The sequence below is a fragment of the Mus caroli genome, unplaced genomic scaffold (genome assembly GCF_978045245.1).
Source record: "Mus caroli unplaced genomic scaffold, Mus_caroli_1 scaffold_12, whole genome shotgun sequence".
Lineage (NCBI taxonomy): Eukaryota > Metazoa > Chordata > Mammalia > Rodentia > Muridae > Mus > Mus caroli.
Window position 1 is genome coordinate 115,380,063 of NW_028227267.1, and position 16,013 is coordinate 115,396,075.

A 16,013-nucleotide genomic window follows, 5' to 3' on the forward strand; every position below is an offset into this window, starting at 1 on the left:
AACATTTTTATAGTGTATCTGATTTCATACTTCTCTAAAGACCAGTCTATTTAAAACTGACTAAGAGAGTTTCACCCAAGGCCAGAAGAGGCCATTCAGTTACTCAGGTATTTTACTGAGCGAGGCGGCTCAGAGGGCAGGGAAGCCTGCTGTTTGACCTGAGTCCTGAGCTCTAGCTAGAATCCACAAGGTGGAAGGAGAGAGCTGACTCCCATAAGGTGACCTCTAACCTCCCCAAGTGCGTGTATACACAACAATAAATGTAACAATATTTTAGTGAGGTAGACTTACACAGTTCCTATCCCCAAATTCTTTATCCAGTTAACCGAAGTATGAAACAGTAGTTTAAATACAAGCCAAATATTTTTGTATGGTCTAGGCAAGCAGTTCTCAACCTGTGGGTCACCACCCCTTTGGGTGCTTGCATATCCGATATTAACTCTGTGATTCATAAGTCATTGACTGTAGCAAAGGTATAGTTATGAAGCAGCAACTAAATAACTTTAGGGTTGGGGTGTGCGTACCTACACTGTGAAGGACTCTATTGAAGGATCCCAGCCTTAGGAAGGCTCAGAACCGCTGCTCTAGAGTTTCTCTGTAATTCAACTGTGTTATTGAAAGAGCCCGAAATCAATCGTGTAATCACAAAATCCATGTGGTTCCTGGGTAAGTAGTTTAATTGCAGAGCATTTTATTATGTGCAACTGTAAGATTCTGCAGCATTTAATTTGCTTGCTGTTGCTCTCCAATAAACACTCTCAATAACAGCACAAGCCTGAACTCTTGGAGAGGCCAAAGGCTTTAAACCAGGAGACACTGGGTGTTACTACAGCAATAAAACACACTCCTATTGACTCCCAGTTCACATGTTACCTTAAAAAGAAAATAATTGAAAAAGGAAAAGAAAATCATTTAAGGTAAAGACCTTAAATGGTAAAGACCTACCTAAAACATTGCCAGCAAAAACATCAACAAGTTTCTCTATGGAAGAAAAGGAAAGAGAGGAGAGCTAGTGCTTAGGTCTGTTTAACATGGATATTCTGTGTTGACATTCACAGGTTTTGAGTTCTCTCCTGCAGAAATTTGCTTTTATTCCTCAAACCTCTTGACCTGGTATCAGCTTGGCCTTCAGCTTCAATCCCTTTCACAGACCTGGCCTGCCTTGCTGTCCGCGGTTAGGGCCGCTGCAAGGGCGTCTCCCTAAGCGTGAGAGGCCTCCTTAGAGACTTCTCTGCAGTGGGTAGCTTTAGAGACCTCTCTTATCAGTTAACACAATGATTTTATCTGCTGTGACCTACTCTGGGAAATGTTTAAGTAAAGATGGGGAGAAGACCATGTAGAAAAGCCCAGCACTTGGTATCAATAGATCCACCTCAAGCAGGAGCGCGTGCGCAGCTGCTCATGGAAATGGATGAAGAATTCACCAAAGGTCCTTATGTGAGAACACGTGTTACAGCGAACACATCAGCGCGTATTAAGGTGCCAGGCAATATTACACGCTTCTGGGTAGAGTCCTGTTTAAGCAATGCTCGCCTGGTACCCAGGGCTTTGCTTGTGCCAGGGAATAAGTCCCACTGAGCTGTACCCCAGCCTTGACGATGGGGACTCTGATAGAATTTTACCCCGAATCGCACTTTGGTTCACATGTTACGAAGCCACTGGAAGATTTTCTAACTGACGGGAAACCTGCCAATTTTTCCTTCCTGTTTTCTAGCTCAGCTGTGTGATGGCAGAAAACCCGTTACTTTGCCTTTTCATCTAAAATTTGGGAATTCATTGGAACAAAAGATTCTGAAGGGTTCCTTAAAACACCCTGTGGGTCACAGGTGCCAGGAGCATTCGTTACAATGTGCACTGCCAGACTTTACTTCTGGCTTTCAGATCCAGCCGGTCTGTTACAGATGGTTGTGAGCTGGGATTTGAACTCAGGACCCTTGGAAGAGCAGTCGGGTGCTCTTACCTGCTGAGCCATCTCACCAGCAGATCCAGCCGGTCTGAAGCGAGGCTAAAGGCTGTATTTCTACATGTTCCCAGGGAGACATCCCTAGGCCACAATCTAGTCTAGGATCTTTGGCTTTCGTGTGATTCTCTGGTTTTAGTGTGTCTCAACTGAATTTTTCTGTTTCATTCTGAGAGTTCCCCAGGATCAGTGCTTAGAGAATTTATCTGCTGTCTCTAACGCCAGCACAGCCCGTCCTCGGGGGTCACATGAGAGGAACAGGAGCTCCCTTCCACGCAGGGATGTGTGGCTTCTCTTCCTTTCTGAATCGGTGACTCACTAAGGTGTGAGTGTGAAGAGCCGCCCACGGGCTCACGAGTTTACACACTTGTTCCTCACCTGGTGGCATTGAGAGATAGACACTTTGGTGTGCGGGGCCCACCTGTTGTAAGTGTGGTGCACCCTTGAAGATCATCTGCCTCCTGCTACCATCTATTAAGCGTTCTTCCTATCTGCCAGGCCATGCATAACCTCTGTAGGTATGATTCCACCTCACCCCAGAATCAGGGGACCTACGGGGTAGGAAGTGCAGTCTATGAAAACATAAACCAAAGTACCCTGACCCCCAATTTTCACTATCACGAATTCTACCATCGCAGTGTAAATCTGACACCTCATTGGTTAACCACTATGTGATTACTAAATTACCTAGGTCTGTTCCGCTTAGACTTCGAGAGCTCCTCTCTGTCCTTGCCCATCCTGGCTGGCCTTTGTGGGTGTGCTAGATAGTTTTAAGTCAGCTTGATACAAGCTAGAGTCACCTGAGAGGAGAGGACCTTGATTGAGAAAAAGCCTCCATAACATCTGGCTGTAAGCAGATATGTAAGGTATTTTCTTAATTAGTGATTGACTGGGGAGGGTTCAGACCCTCCTGCCACCACCTGGCTGCTTGGTGGCCTTGCCCCAGTGTAGGGGAATGCCAGGGTGGGAAGACAAGAGGGGGTGGGTGGGTGGGGGAGAGGGAATGGGGTAGGGGGTTTCCAAAGGGGGGCCTGAAAAGGGGAAAACATTTGAAATGTAAATAAAAGAAAATAGCCAATAAGAAAGAAAGAAAGAAAGAAAGAAAGAAAGAAAGAAAGAAAGAAAGAAAGAAAGAAAAAGGAAGGAAGGAAGGAAGGAAGAAAGAAAGAAAGAAAGAAAGAAAGAAAGAAAGAAAGAAAGAAAGAAAGAAAGAAAGAAAGAAAGAGAAAGGAAGGAGGGAGGGAGGGAAGGAAGGAAGGAAGGAGGGGGGAGGGAGGGAGGGAGGGAAGGGAGGGAGGAAGGAAGGAAGGAAGGAAGGAAGGAAGGAAGGAAGGAAGGAAGGAAGGAAGGAAGGAAGGAAGGAAGGAGACTGAAAAAGCCATGAGAAGCAAAGGCAGTAAGCAACATCACTCCAGGACCTCTTCATCAGCTCCTGCCTCCAGGTTCCTGTCTGTTTGAGTTCCTGCCTTGGCTTCCTTTTATGGACTGTGATTCAGGATATGTGAGGGAAACAAACCCTCTCCTCCCCAAGTTGCTTTGGTCATAGTGGTCCCGGTGATAGTAACCCTACCTAAGACAGTAGAAGAGCAAGAGGAACGCTTTCTTGGCACATGCAATTCAGTAGGATTGTTGGTTAGGGCAAGGGCCTACTGGTTAGACTATGGAGCTGTGTAATCTAGCAGGCTCTAAAAGTTCGGCTGTGAGGCCATCCTATAGGCAGGCTTTGATGTATTTATGGAGGGCAGAGACTGTGTAATGACCCCTTATGCGTGCTGCAGATGAGAAGATCAGGAGTCTTCGTCTTCCTGTTCATTTTTTCTGATTTATATCCATCTACTCTATGTAAATTTCTCCCAGATCCAGCCGTAACTTCATGTATACAGGACATGAAGGGTCTTTGGCTCTACTCACTGGTGGACCAGGGAATCTTGATCCCCTGCACATGACCTTGTCTTGGTCCTGGTGACATGGCTTAAGTTAGAGAGCCTGTCTTGAACTCTGGGTGAACTGGGGGCAGAGGGGCCTCCTTACTCTTTGCAGTGTGTGCACATCTGCAGAGATTTCTGGGCAGCCAACATCTGGCAGCATCTGCCATGATCACTTTTATACTCTTCCTTCCCAAGTCTTCATTTAAGGCAAATATTGATCAACAAGAAACCTACTGGACTCCTGATATTGAAATTTCATATTAAGAGTTGGTATTTGAGTGGCAGCTAGGGGAATAGCCTTCTCTTGAGGAATCAGTTTAGACACCATCTGCTCTGGGACAGCCCAGTTTTCTCTCAACAGCACCGCCGTGAAGAGGCTGCTGTGGGGGCTGTCAGGGATGGAAGCAAGCTCTCTCTTAGACTTCTCAGCTGGCTTAACTTCCATCAGTTTTGTATGACAGGGGTTTACACAGGTTTCTTTCAAAGCTTTTTAGCAGCTTTAAAAACCACAGCTGGAAAACCACAGCTGGAAAAACACCAGCAGTTTAAGGTCCTATCAAGCAATTGTGAAGATAGAGATATTCGAACTGGCCTGTGGTCATGGTGCTCTGCTCAGCAGATGGGAAGGCGTAACTTCTGTGAGGTCAGGATATTGCTTCCTCCTCCACCTGTCCTCAGTACGTCAGTGGCATGATTAACACTCGGCTTCAAGTGCTCACATTATTATTTACTAATAACATCATATGAACTTTATTCTAGAGTAGCTGATGTCTGTACAAAAGAGGAGAGTCGGATGCAGAGACTCAGAAGGTCAGAAGGAATTTTACACACACAGGCTCAGCCATTTTCAAGTGTACAGTCCAGGGGCGTTTGGTACATGTGCCATGTGGCTGTGTCACTTCTTCTGGATCTCAGAGCCATTTACTTAGCCAGGAATGTAATCCTACACATATGAACTAACGATTCAACAGCTGGAATGTAATCTTAAACACATGAACTAATGATTCTACAGTTTCATTTTCTTTGCCTCTTCTAGATCCTGGGGGGCTACACATTTATTCTGTGTCTGTGCACTGGATGGTTCTAGTTCCTTGATATAAATGATGGTTTTTCTCACCTAGAACAGCATCTTCAAAGTTTATACACACACATATACACTTAGATATATATTTTCATTGTATGTGTCTTGTATACATTGATATATATATTGTATATATATATATATATATACATCATTGTTCACATCTTTTTTCTTTTTCACATCTCTATTGTATTGCAGTTTCTATATTATTATTTTGGCTTCAGCAACATCCTGCTCTTGTTCTTGGAAGTGTGTTTCTTTGTTATTGAGTACAAAGAGTAAGATTAAATAATGATAACAGCTGACTGCAACCATGGCCTCCTTTGGAACCAACTAGTGGTCATTACTTAGCGTCACAGGGACTACTTTGGCTCTGGCTAAATGAGTCTCTTTATCTCTGAGTGTCTCAGTTTCCTTTGCTATAAATTAGGCTTGATGACTGCTTGCTCCCAATCTCACGCGGAGTCATGAGCTCTCAGACGTCAGACACCACGCATCGTACCTAAGTACAGGCAGCATTGTAATAAGCAGCCTCTGGTTTGTTTTTTCCTAATTACCTTTTCAAACATCGGCAACCATCAGTACATTTTCCCAGGCATGCTGAATGCACCATTTTTCCTTTGCAGAACACGTCTTACTCTACGTCACAGTACAGGTCTTTTCAAAGACGACATGAAAAGGTCTTCTTCTTCTTCTTCTTCTTCTTCTTCTTCTTCTTCTTCTTCTTCTTCTTCTTCTTCTTCTTCTTCCCTCCTCCTCCTCCTCCTCCTCCTCCTCCTCCTCCTCCTCCTCCTCCTCCTCCTCCTCCTCCTCCTCTTCTTCTTCTTCTTCTTCTTCTTCTTCTTCTTCTTCTTCTTCTTCTTCTTCTTCTTCTTCTTCTTCTTCTTCTTCTTCTTCTTCGTCTTCTTCTTCTTCTTCTTCTTCTTCGTCTTCTTCTTCTTCTTCTTCTTCTTCTTCTTCTTCTTCTTCTTCTTCTTCTTCTTCCCTTCTCCTCCTCCTCCTCCTCCTCCTCCTCCTCCTCCTCCTCCTCCTCCTCCTCCTCCTCCTCCTTCTTCTTCTTCTTCTTCTTCTTCTTCTTCTTCTTCTTCTTCTTCCCTTCTCCTCCTCCTCCTCCTCCTCCTCCTCCTCCTCCTCCTCCTCCTCCTCCTCCTCCTCCTCCTCCTCCTCCTCCTCCTTCTTCTTCTTCTTCTTCTTCTTCTTCTTCTTCTTCTTCTTCTTCTTCTTCTCCTTCTTCTTCTTCCTCCAGTGCTTTGTCTGTTATTCTATTTCAGAAAGGATAAAGAGTGTTTGAGATGATTGGGAACCCACTCCATGCTAAGCTGGGGACTTTTGGTTCCATGATCTCATATGACCCTGACGGCAGCCATATGACACAGATACCACTAGAATTTTAAGTATGAAATAACAGAGATCTAATGAAATTTTGTCCCAAAGCCAGGCTCTGAGAGGGTGGATCTAGCCATTTAGACTCTGAGCACCTGAAAGGCCTCGACTGGAAGAGGCAATCACAGTGCTTGAAAGGGGAGCCCTGAAATTCATGTAAACTTTCTAATTCAGAACGTTAAGATGAAGCTACAGTGGACTACAGTGGACCTGAGTCTCATAATTGAAACAAGAAGAAGGAGAGGTGGTTTTCAATGCAAAAATACAGAGAGATCCCTCTGTGAGAAAACTGGAGCAGAGGGAACCCTCTGCAGTGGTTCTCAACCTTCCTAATGCTGCAACCATTTAATATAGCTTCTCACATTGTGGTGACCCCACCTCCTGCCATAAAATCATTTTATTGTTACTTCATAACTATGATTTTGCTATTCTATGAAACATAATGTAAATAATATTTTTTGTGCAAACTAAAGTGTTGACAAAGGGGTCTCGACCCACAGGTTGAGAACCATTACCCCGGGGGACATTTAGCAATCACTAGAACTAGGCAGTTATGTAAGAAACGCCCACCAGAGTCTCCATGGGGAGCAAGGCACTGCTGATGCCTCGATTACAGAGCCCCACCCTGCCTCCAAAGTGATAAGCCAATAAATGCCTACCACTTGAAGTCACCTAGCCTGTTGTATGGCAGGCAGCCTTTGGGAGCCAATGCCCCACCCTCCCATTTATAACATAGCATGTACTCTCCCCCACTAGAGTCTTCCTTCAGAGTTGTATTCCATGACAGAGCCTTCTCAACGAATCTGTACAAATAGTTAAAGTAGGATGGAAATCTTGTGAAAAAAGTCACTGGGTCTGTGTGTCCTTTTAACCACATGGCTGTCAGGTTCTCAAGAAGTGAGGATGTAAGTAGAAGGGGGTCAGGGCTGGCATAGGCACGGGGCAGCATTTGTGTAAGCAATGGGGTGGATCAAATGAGGTATGTGTATGTAACTAAAGGGGCAGATTAAAGCCTAGGAGTGATGACCAGCAAGGTAAAAACGACCAGGGTTTCAGGTTTGTTCAACAAAGGGATAGAGACGCCTGGGGAGGCAGGGACTCAAGGAACAAATCAAAAGGCAAGAAAACATTCTGAACTTAAAATATATTTTGAATTTAATTTCTTTTGAGACAACACTTCATTTAGCCCTGGCTTGTCTTGAACTTGCTATGTAGTCAAGAATGACCCTCAAGTCCTGATCCTACCTGCAGTTCCTCAGTGCTGTGATTACAGGGCATACATATGCCACCACATCTTAAGGTGATAAGTAAGCAAACAGAATCATGGATTTTATTATGATGTTCTCTGTACAAGGATCGTTTGATCTGGGATCGTTCACACCTCCCCTTCTTCAACCTCCATCTTCCCTTCAGTTTTTAGCAAGACTGGTTTTCTGGTTAGTGGACCTAGAAACTAACTAGATGTTCTATCTCTGGAACAAGTACAGCTATTCACCGAAGGCAACGCTGACAGAATGTTTTTGTTTTTGTTTTTTTAAGTAATGTAGAGTAGGGGGGTTCTGAGTGATCTCTTCTGTTTATTAATCAGTCCATCCTTCACTGCTAAAACTTACAGGGAGGCGAGTCATCATACTTTATCCTTCAAAGACACCTACTTTCTAGAGGGCCAGTGTAGGGACCAGAGAAACGATGACTGACGTTTGGCTCCAATTCCAGTCCAAATTCTCTACCAACTGTCTTTTGATCTTGGCTGAGGTTCCCCTTGATAGATGTGAGTCTCAGTTTTCTCCTCTATGTCGTACAAGTACCACGTAATGATAACAGTTGAATACCTGTATATGTGAAAATGCCGTATAGGTACCATGTAATGATCACAGTTGGATACCTGTACGTGTGAAGATGCCCTTTCACCCAGTTAAGTGAAAGAAGCAAGCAGGTTGCTACAGGGATTTGAGGGATTCGGACAGGAGCCAGGTCAGGATGCAGGGTGAGTGTGCTTTTTATTCTGAGTGCAATTAATAGTGTCAGGTGAGGTTTCATGAAAGCCGAAATTCATACATCAAATGAATTCCACTATTAATTGATGATATCCCAAATTCGTTACATGCACATAGATCTTAATGAGGCATCATGTATCCTAGGTGTTTTGAATTAGAAGCTGATATAAGACATAAAGAGATTCTTGAAGCTGGAGAGATAGTGCAGCTGTTAAGAATGTCTTTGATCTGAGTTTGACTCCAAGCACTTGGATCTGGAAGCTCACACTGCCTGCAACTCCAGCTCCAGGGAACAAAGCCCTCTTCTGGCACCCACATGTGTATGCAACACACACACACACACACACACACACACACACACTTGCACACACACATACACACATATTCACTCACTCACACACACATACACACAGGTGCACACAGCACTCACACATATACACATATTCACTCACACACACACCACTTGTACACACACACAAACACACATACACACATGTGCACACAGCACTCACACACATATGCACTCACTCACACATGTACCACTTGTAACACACATACAATACACACACATGCATGCACATACCACTCACACACATACACATATATATACACACACAGACACCATTCACATTTGTGAATGCAAAAGAAAAAATCTTTTAAAAATGATATTCTTAAAGAAAGACACTAATGCATTATCATTCAAAACCTCTGATATAAATGAAAGGTGTTTTTCAAAAAGTGAGAACGGAGAAGCTCAGCAGCCGTCGAGAAGACACAGGAGTGGCTTCATCCTCTCTTTGCATAGACACGTGCATGTAGGCATTTCAGATGTCTAGAAAACACTTCCCCATCACACGAGCCCAACCTTCTCCCTGCTTCCTTGGTTTTTGGTGGTTTGTTGGATTGGATTCCACTTTGATTTGTTGTGGTTTGTCTGAGGGTTTTCGATGTCACAGGATCATCATAAGAAATAGCCACGTAGCCACCTTGGCACAATGCTTCCCCGACACTGTCCTGTTCCTAGCCTATCCGTGGAAGCATATCTTTTGATGACCCTCATGAAACTCTTCATGAAAAGATTCCCAGGGCTTTGTAAAAAAATCATCTCATTTACAAGAACACACCAGGAAAAAAAATACCAGATCAAGTTTTTCCTTCAAGTCAAACCAATGTGGCAATTGATTATGGGTTGAGTCTTGGCAGAATTATCTTTATGGGAGATGTTTTGTCTTCAGCAATGGCATATAACATGATGCCTGAATCCTACAGAACTGGTGGCCATTTCCTTTGCCGGTCTGGAGTCTCAATGAGGTCATGTAATATCGTGGCTTGCAGAGCTGCTGACAGGAGACCTGGGGACTGTCACAACACCCATTTGTGCAACTTGATCTTAAACTTGTTCCTTTTGTATGACTATTGACAGTTGGCTGGCCTGCTTTCTGAGTACTGAGAATACTCACCTCACAGGGATGTCGCCTGTCATTAGTGATTGAAGAGCGTTTAGATCCACGGATGAAAGGCGGGAGATAAGTACAGTCTTGTGATTGTTAAGCACGTCGTTGTTGTTGTGATTGCTGGCTGTCATTAGTGCTTTATTGGGCCCTCTCTCTAATGACCAGGCCCATGATGCAGAGACTTCTTAAGCACAGGACTCTCGGTCCACGATCAGGCCTGCTTATCTATGGCTTTGTTCAATTTGTCAAGGACTTAAGCTAGCTGAATTATGAGGGCTTAGTGAAAATAGTTTGTTCAGAGTTGAAGGGTAAATCATTTCAGCTTCTGTGAGCAAGTTGCAAGGTAACTCTCAAAAAAAAAAGGATGAAAAGAAAGAAGGATAAAAAGAAGAAAAGAGAGTTCCATTTCTTATGCCTCTCCTATCACTCTCCTGAGACCAAAAATTTTCATTCTCAGCCACTTACCCATCTTGTAAGGAGGACACTTGCACTGGTGTGTTCTGGTGACAGTTTGCAGGGTTGACCCAGGCTTCTCTAGACATGAATATATCTAATTTAGTGGAGTCTGTTACTAGGGAAGTTATCAGTTTCAACCATTTCTGCACACACCCCGTACTCTTTCTTTTTGAACAGGTATTTACTGTGTATCCCTGGCTGGCCTAGAACTCACGTTGAGCCTCCTGCCTCTGCCTCCCAAGTGATGGGATTAAAGGCAAGCATCTGTTCATGTCCAACTCAGGCCTGAACAGCAAATAGTGTGTGTACATGTACTTCCCACCCTCAGTGATTCTCAGCCTAGTTAGACAGACAAGCCAACTAAAATAACTTATCAAGGGGCCAGCAAGATAATTTAGTGGATAAAGGGTTCGTGCTACAAAACTTGAAGACCTGAATCAAATTCCTGGAATCCACACTGTAGACGGAGATAACTGACCCCTGCAAGTTCACCTGGGACCTCCACTGTGTGTGCATGCACATACATAAAAATGAAGTTAAACAAAGAAATGGGGAAAAAAAGTGCTTCACTATGTTCATAGCAGCCTTATTCACAATAGCCCGAAACTGGAAAGAACCCAGATGTCTCTCAACCGAAGAATGGATACAGGAAATGTGGTTCATTGTCACAATGGAGTACTACTCAGCTATTAAACACGAGCTCATCATGAATTTTTCAGGCAAATGGATGGAACTGGAAAATGTCATCCTGAGTGAGGTAACCCAGACCCAAAAGGACATGCATGGGACGTACTCACTAATAAGTGGATATTAGCCAAAGAAGTACAGAATACCCATGATACACCCCACAGACTATAAGAAGTTAAAAAGAAGGAAGGCCCAAGTGAGGATGCTTGAATCCCACTTAGAAGGGGGAACAAAATAATCATGGGAGGCAGAGGGAGGGAGGGACCTGAGTGGCAGAGCAGATGGAGAGGGGGAAAGGTGAGCAGAATCAGATATAAGAGGAGACAAGCAAGAAGTCCAGAGGGCCAGGAGAATGAATGGAAATATTCTGTTGCTGGGGTAGGGGCCAGGGTTGGGGGAAACGCTAGAAAATACCAGAGATCTGGGATTTGAGAGGCACCTAGGACTCAGTGTAAGTAGCCTTAGCTGAAATGTCCAACAGTGAGGAGATAGCACCTGAATATCCCACTTCCAGTAGTTAGACAGGACCCCCATGGAGGGATGGGCACATCAACCCACCTTCAAAATTTTGACCCAGAATTGTTCCTTGGTAAAAAAAATGCAAAGACAAAAATGGAATAGAGACTGAAGGAATGGCCCACAAGTGACTGGCCCAACTTGGGATCCATCCCCATGGGTGGGCACCAAACCCTGACGCCATTACTAATGATATGTTGTGACAGCCTAGCAAAACCGTTCTCTGAGGGGCTCTACTAGCAGCTCAGAGACAGATACAGATGCTTATAGCCAACTGCATGAGTGTTCTGCCTACATGTATGTCTGTGCACCACTTGCATGCCTGGTGCTCAAGGAGGCCAAAAGAAGCCACCAGGTCCCCTAGGACCAAAGTTACAGATGTTGTGAGCTGACATACATGTGCTGGGGATGGAACTTGGGTCCTCTGGAAGAGGCCATCTTTTCTACATACAGGTTGGTGCTTTAGTTCGCATTCTGGATTATCTACAGAGGTTCATGTGTGCAGTGATTTGTGGGGCAGCCAACGGTGCTTTCAAGGTGGTAAACTCTCCAGGAAGTAGGACCTAGTAGAAGGAAGTCACTGGGGACATAACCTGGAAGGGACTATTGGAGTCACAATCCTGTCCTGTCTCTGTTCCCTTCTGGCTGTAGTGATATAGTCAGCTCTTCCCCTACAGTTCACTCCTGCCATGATGTTCTTCTCCATCACCACAGACTACAAAGCAGCAGTCTGTTGACTTTTGGGTTGACTGTCTCAAGGATTTTGGCATAGGCGGAGAAAGCTGACTTACAGAGCACCTATGCATTCAACAGTTTAATTTTCACTACGACCCTGTGAAGTAATTACTAATCTTATCCCACAGATGAGGAAATTATGACATAGGGAATGAAATAGATTGCCTGAGACATTATAGAGCCAAGGTTTGAACTTAGACCACAGGGGATGAGGTAGAGAATTGGTACCCGAAACATTCTACCTGGGAATGGTGCTATTTATACCAAAACCTGACAATATTCCTCAGAAAGACGCACATGGAATTCCAATATGATCAATAATGTTGAATGTGTGCTCACGAGAGCCCCACTTTCCACAGTGACCAGCAGTTCTACCACTAAGTATATCCCCAAAGGGCACACAGAGAAGTGTTCATGACAGCCTCATGTACTACAGCAAGAACATGAAAATCCAAAGAGTGCATCAACCAACAAAGGGGTGAACCTGTGCTGTGTGCTCACAATGAGATATCACCCAGCTTTAGAAGTAATGCAGGTGTCTGCCCCTAAAGTGTCACAGGTGTGGATGCTGTGTCACATGTGTGTCGATCGGTGCCAGTGAGGAGAGAGGCTATGTAGTTCTACACTCAGTGTTCTAACATATGAACATCTGAATGGTCTAACACTTCCTGAAAAATGTGAACTTGAGTCAACCACCAGTTAGGCATCATGTATGCCAACAGTTATGGCTCCCAGGACCAAGAGCAAGCCTGACACTAAAGAACACCACCTGGGACTGAGGGCCCTGGGTGGGGCTGAGCTGGAGACAGATCAACCTCACCTGAGGCCACTAGGGCATTTGGGACAAGGAACAAACCAAAGATGACCACCATACAGGCACCATGGAGCCTAGGCAGGGAGCTTGACAGATGGTCAATAGTCGAGTGCTGAACAGTTGGGTGCTATGCAGTCGGGTGCTGCATGGGTCTGGAGAGGGCAGACCACACCCGAGATGACCCCTGACCTGCTTCCTCATTCAAGAATGGGGCATAACACTCGTGAGACCACTCCTGAGATGACCCCACACACTCAGAGACCCCAGATGCCACTTAAAGGAGCAAGTCAGTAATAGAAAAATGGAAGACAATGAGAATCAAAAGAAAGTGGACACAATGAAGAGAAGCCAAGCTGGCAGTGAGGAACAGCCTGATGTGAGTAGCCAGTGATGCCACCAGGGACCATGGTGGGGTCCAGGCCTGTGCTGGATCTGTGGCTCTACAGTAGCAGGGCATCTGTTACCCAGAATCAGGAAGATATCCCTATCTGGGCTGCTGCTCTGGGATATGCTGATGTCTGAGGGCTGTGCAAAACTGGCTTCAGTCCACTCCTGGGTATCATGGGAGCGCTGGCCCTGGGACAGGAGAATGGGCGCGCCAACCCTGCTTCTAGCCTGCTGCAGTACAGAGCGGGCCCTGCACACTGTGGGAGTTGCAGATGAACTGGCCCTGAGGATGTGAAGTTTGGGAGGCCTGGCCCTAACACTCATTTCCTATGCAGTAGTGTGGCTGAGGGAAAGATACCTTCCTCTTTTCTTACCCTTACCAGTTGCAGCAGGCAAGAAATCTGGTTTTGGGACCATGGCAGCAGGAGAGCTGTCCCTGCCCCTCACCAGCCACAGCACTCAGGAGAGCAGGTCCGACACCTTACCTGGGCAGCACAGTAAAGATGACCCTGGTGGTGGGGTTGGCCCAAGGGTGTGAGTGTGGGAGAGCTAGCCCTGCCATTATCTGCCATGCGGTGAAACGATCAAGGGAGAGATGCCCACCCCCCTAGCCCCCTGCCACCTATGACAGGCAGAAGTGCTGGCTCTGAAGTCATCAGAGCAGGAGAGCTGGCCAGCTTCCTCAACTGCTGCAGAGCTCAGCAGAGCGAGTCCTGCATCTCCCCTGGGCAGCACAGTAGCTCAGACAAGGGAGAGATGCCTCCTCCGGGGCACAGTGTGACACACTACAGCTTCCATTTGGAAGGTTTTTTTTCCCCCCTGTTGCGGAACGTGGTTGCAAGGATGGAGGGCAGGGACAAGGATTGTGGAAGATGAGCAGGATTGGGGTGCATGAAGAGAGACTCACAAAGAACCAATAAAAGTTTTTTCAAAAGTAACAAAGTATACACTACACCATGGATAGACCTTGAAAGCATGCTAGGTGAAGTAAGCCAGACTCCCAAGCTATGTACTATCCCATTTAAAGGAGATACCCAACATAGGCAAATCCATTGAAATAGAGAAAAAATTAGTGACTGCTTAATCTATTTTCTGGTACTAGGAACGGGGAAGAAATAAGAGCAGCTACTGACGGGTCTGGGGTATCTTTGTGGAATGACTGAGCGGTCTGCAGGTAAATCTGTTTACAGTTACATGGCACTAGAAACGAACAAGGAGGCACTGAGTGTGAATTTTATACACTGGAAATGAAGTAAGAGGTACTGAGTAGGACTCTCTGAAAGCTGAATTTTATAATATGTTGATTTCATCTCTGTCTCTGTCTCTGTCTCTGTCTCTGTCTCTGTCTCTGTCTCTGTCTCTGTCTCTCTCTCTCTCTCTCTCTCTCACACACACACACACACACACACACACAATGTTTTCTATTTGATTCCATACACTATCACTGTGAAGGTCAGAATGATTTCAGGCATAATAAACAAACAAAATCAATCTACACTCAGTCCCCCGTGAAAGGCTGGACTGCCACTGCATTAAATGGCCAAAGGACCAAAGTTAAAGCACCCAGCTGCTGCACAGGTTGTTGTGTTTTAAGACTCCAGACCTAAAGCATCAGCCACAGCAGCCTGTTCCCTTGCATGTGATGAATGGTCTCATGGTCTGTCTTCTGCCTTAATCAAAGTTCGGCTCAATTGTAACAATGACTGGAGTGGTCCACCCAAGCCATCCTTGACGGGCTCCAATTAGAAATGCTTTACTTGACCTTTTATTAGCCATGATCCCCAACAAATTTGTGCCAAATCACACCGAAGAACTGTTCTCGTATCTTTTGTGACTGCAGAGAAGATAACGGGATATAATTATTTTAAAGCAATCACATCGTGACCTTCAGAGCTATTTGCAAAGGTCATATTCTCTTCACACACCGTTGATTTCCTTTCACCATTTCCTTTTGTCCTGCCAGACATAAATTTAGCGGAGGAAGAAGAGAGAGACAGAGAGAGTATTTTTTCCCCCTGTGGATGAAAGCTGAGGAAGATAGTTCCAAGTCCCCGTAGGCGCTCAGAGGGCTGTGGGCTATGATAGGCTATTTTCTACCATTTAGATTCCGCTTTATCACCACCCGCTTTCTTCATTATTCCCCACTTATCACAGGCGGCATCGCTACAGAGCCCAAATAGAGCGTTGTAATTACCCGGCTGCCACCCGATAGCACCTCCTCTATCATCTTTATCTCACTGGGCCGTGCTGTTTCATCGTGGATAAAACTTGCCCGTGGCAATGTCTGTGATAGTGCATCTCAGAGATACATTTAAAGTTTACTCATTTATCGCGGGGAAGCGCCGAACCCAGGCAATTATTACACTCCCAGGCTTGGTTTCTCACTAAGGTTGCTTTAATTCCCTTTGTATCAGTTGGTCTTTCCTTTCGTTCTCAGAAACGCTAGGGTCATGACTGGCTACTGAAGTGAAGTTTTAAGGAAATGGTGGAGAATGAAGAAGAAAAGGTGCCTGAGAACACATGTGCATGCTTGTATGTGTGCATGTGTATGCACGTGTGTAAGTGTGCATGTGTGTGTATGAATGTGTATGTATGTATGTGTGTATATGTTTGCA

At 45.1% G+C, this 16,013-nt stretch overlaps 1 non-coding gene across 1 annotated transcript; it reads left to right on the top strand.

The window, feature by feature from the left end:
* Positions 1 to 12,735: 12,735 nt before the first annotated feature.
* LOC115029318 (small nucleolar RNA SNORA17) lies at positions 12,736 to 12,863 on the top strand. The gene has a single exon (XR_003834889.1). It is a non-coding gene; the product is annotated as a small nucleolar RNA SNORA17 (small nucleolar RNA).
* The last annotated feature ends 3,150 nt before the right edge of the window (positions 12,864 to 16,013 follow it).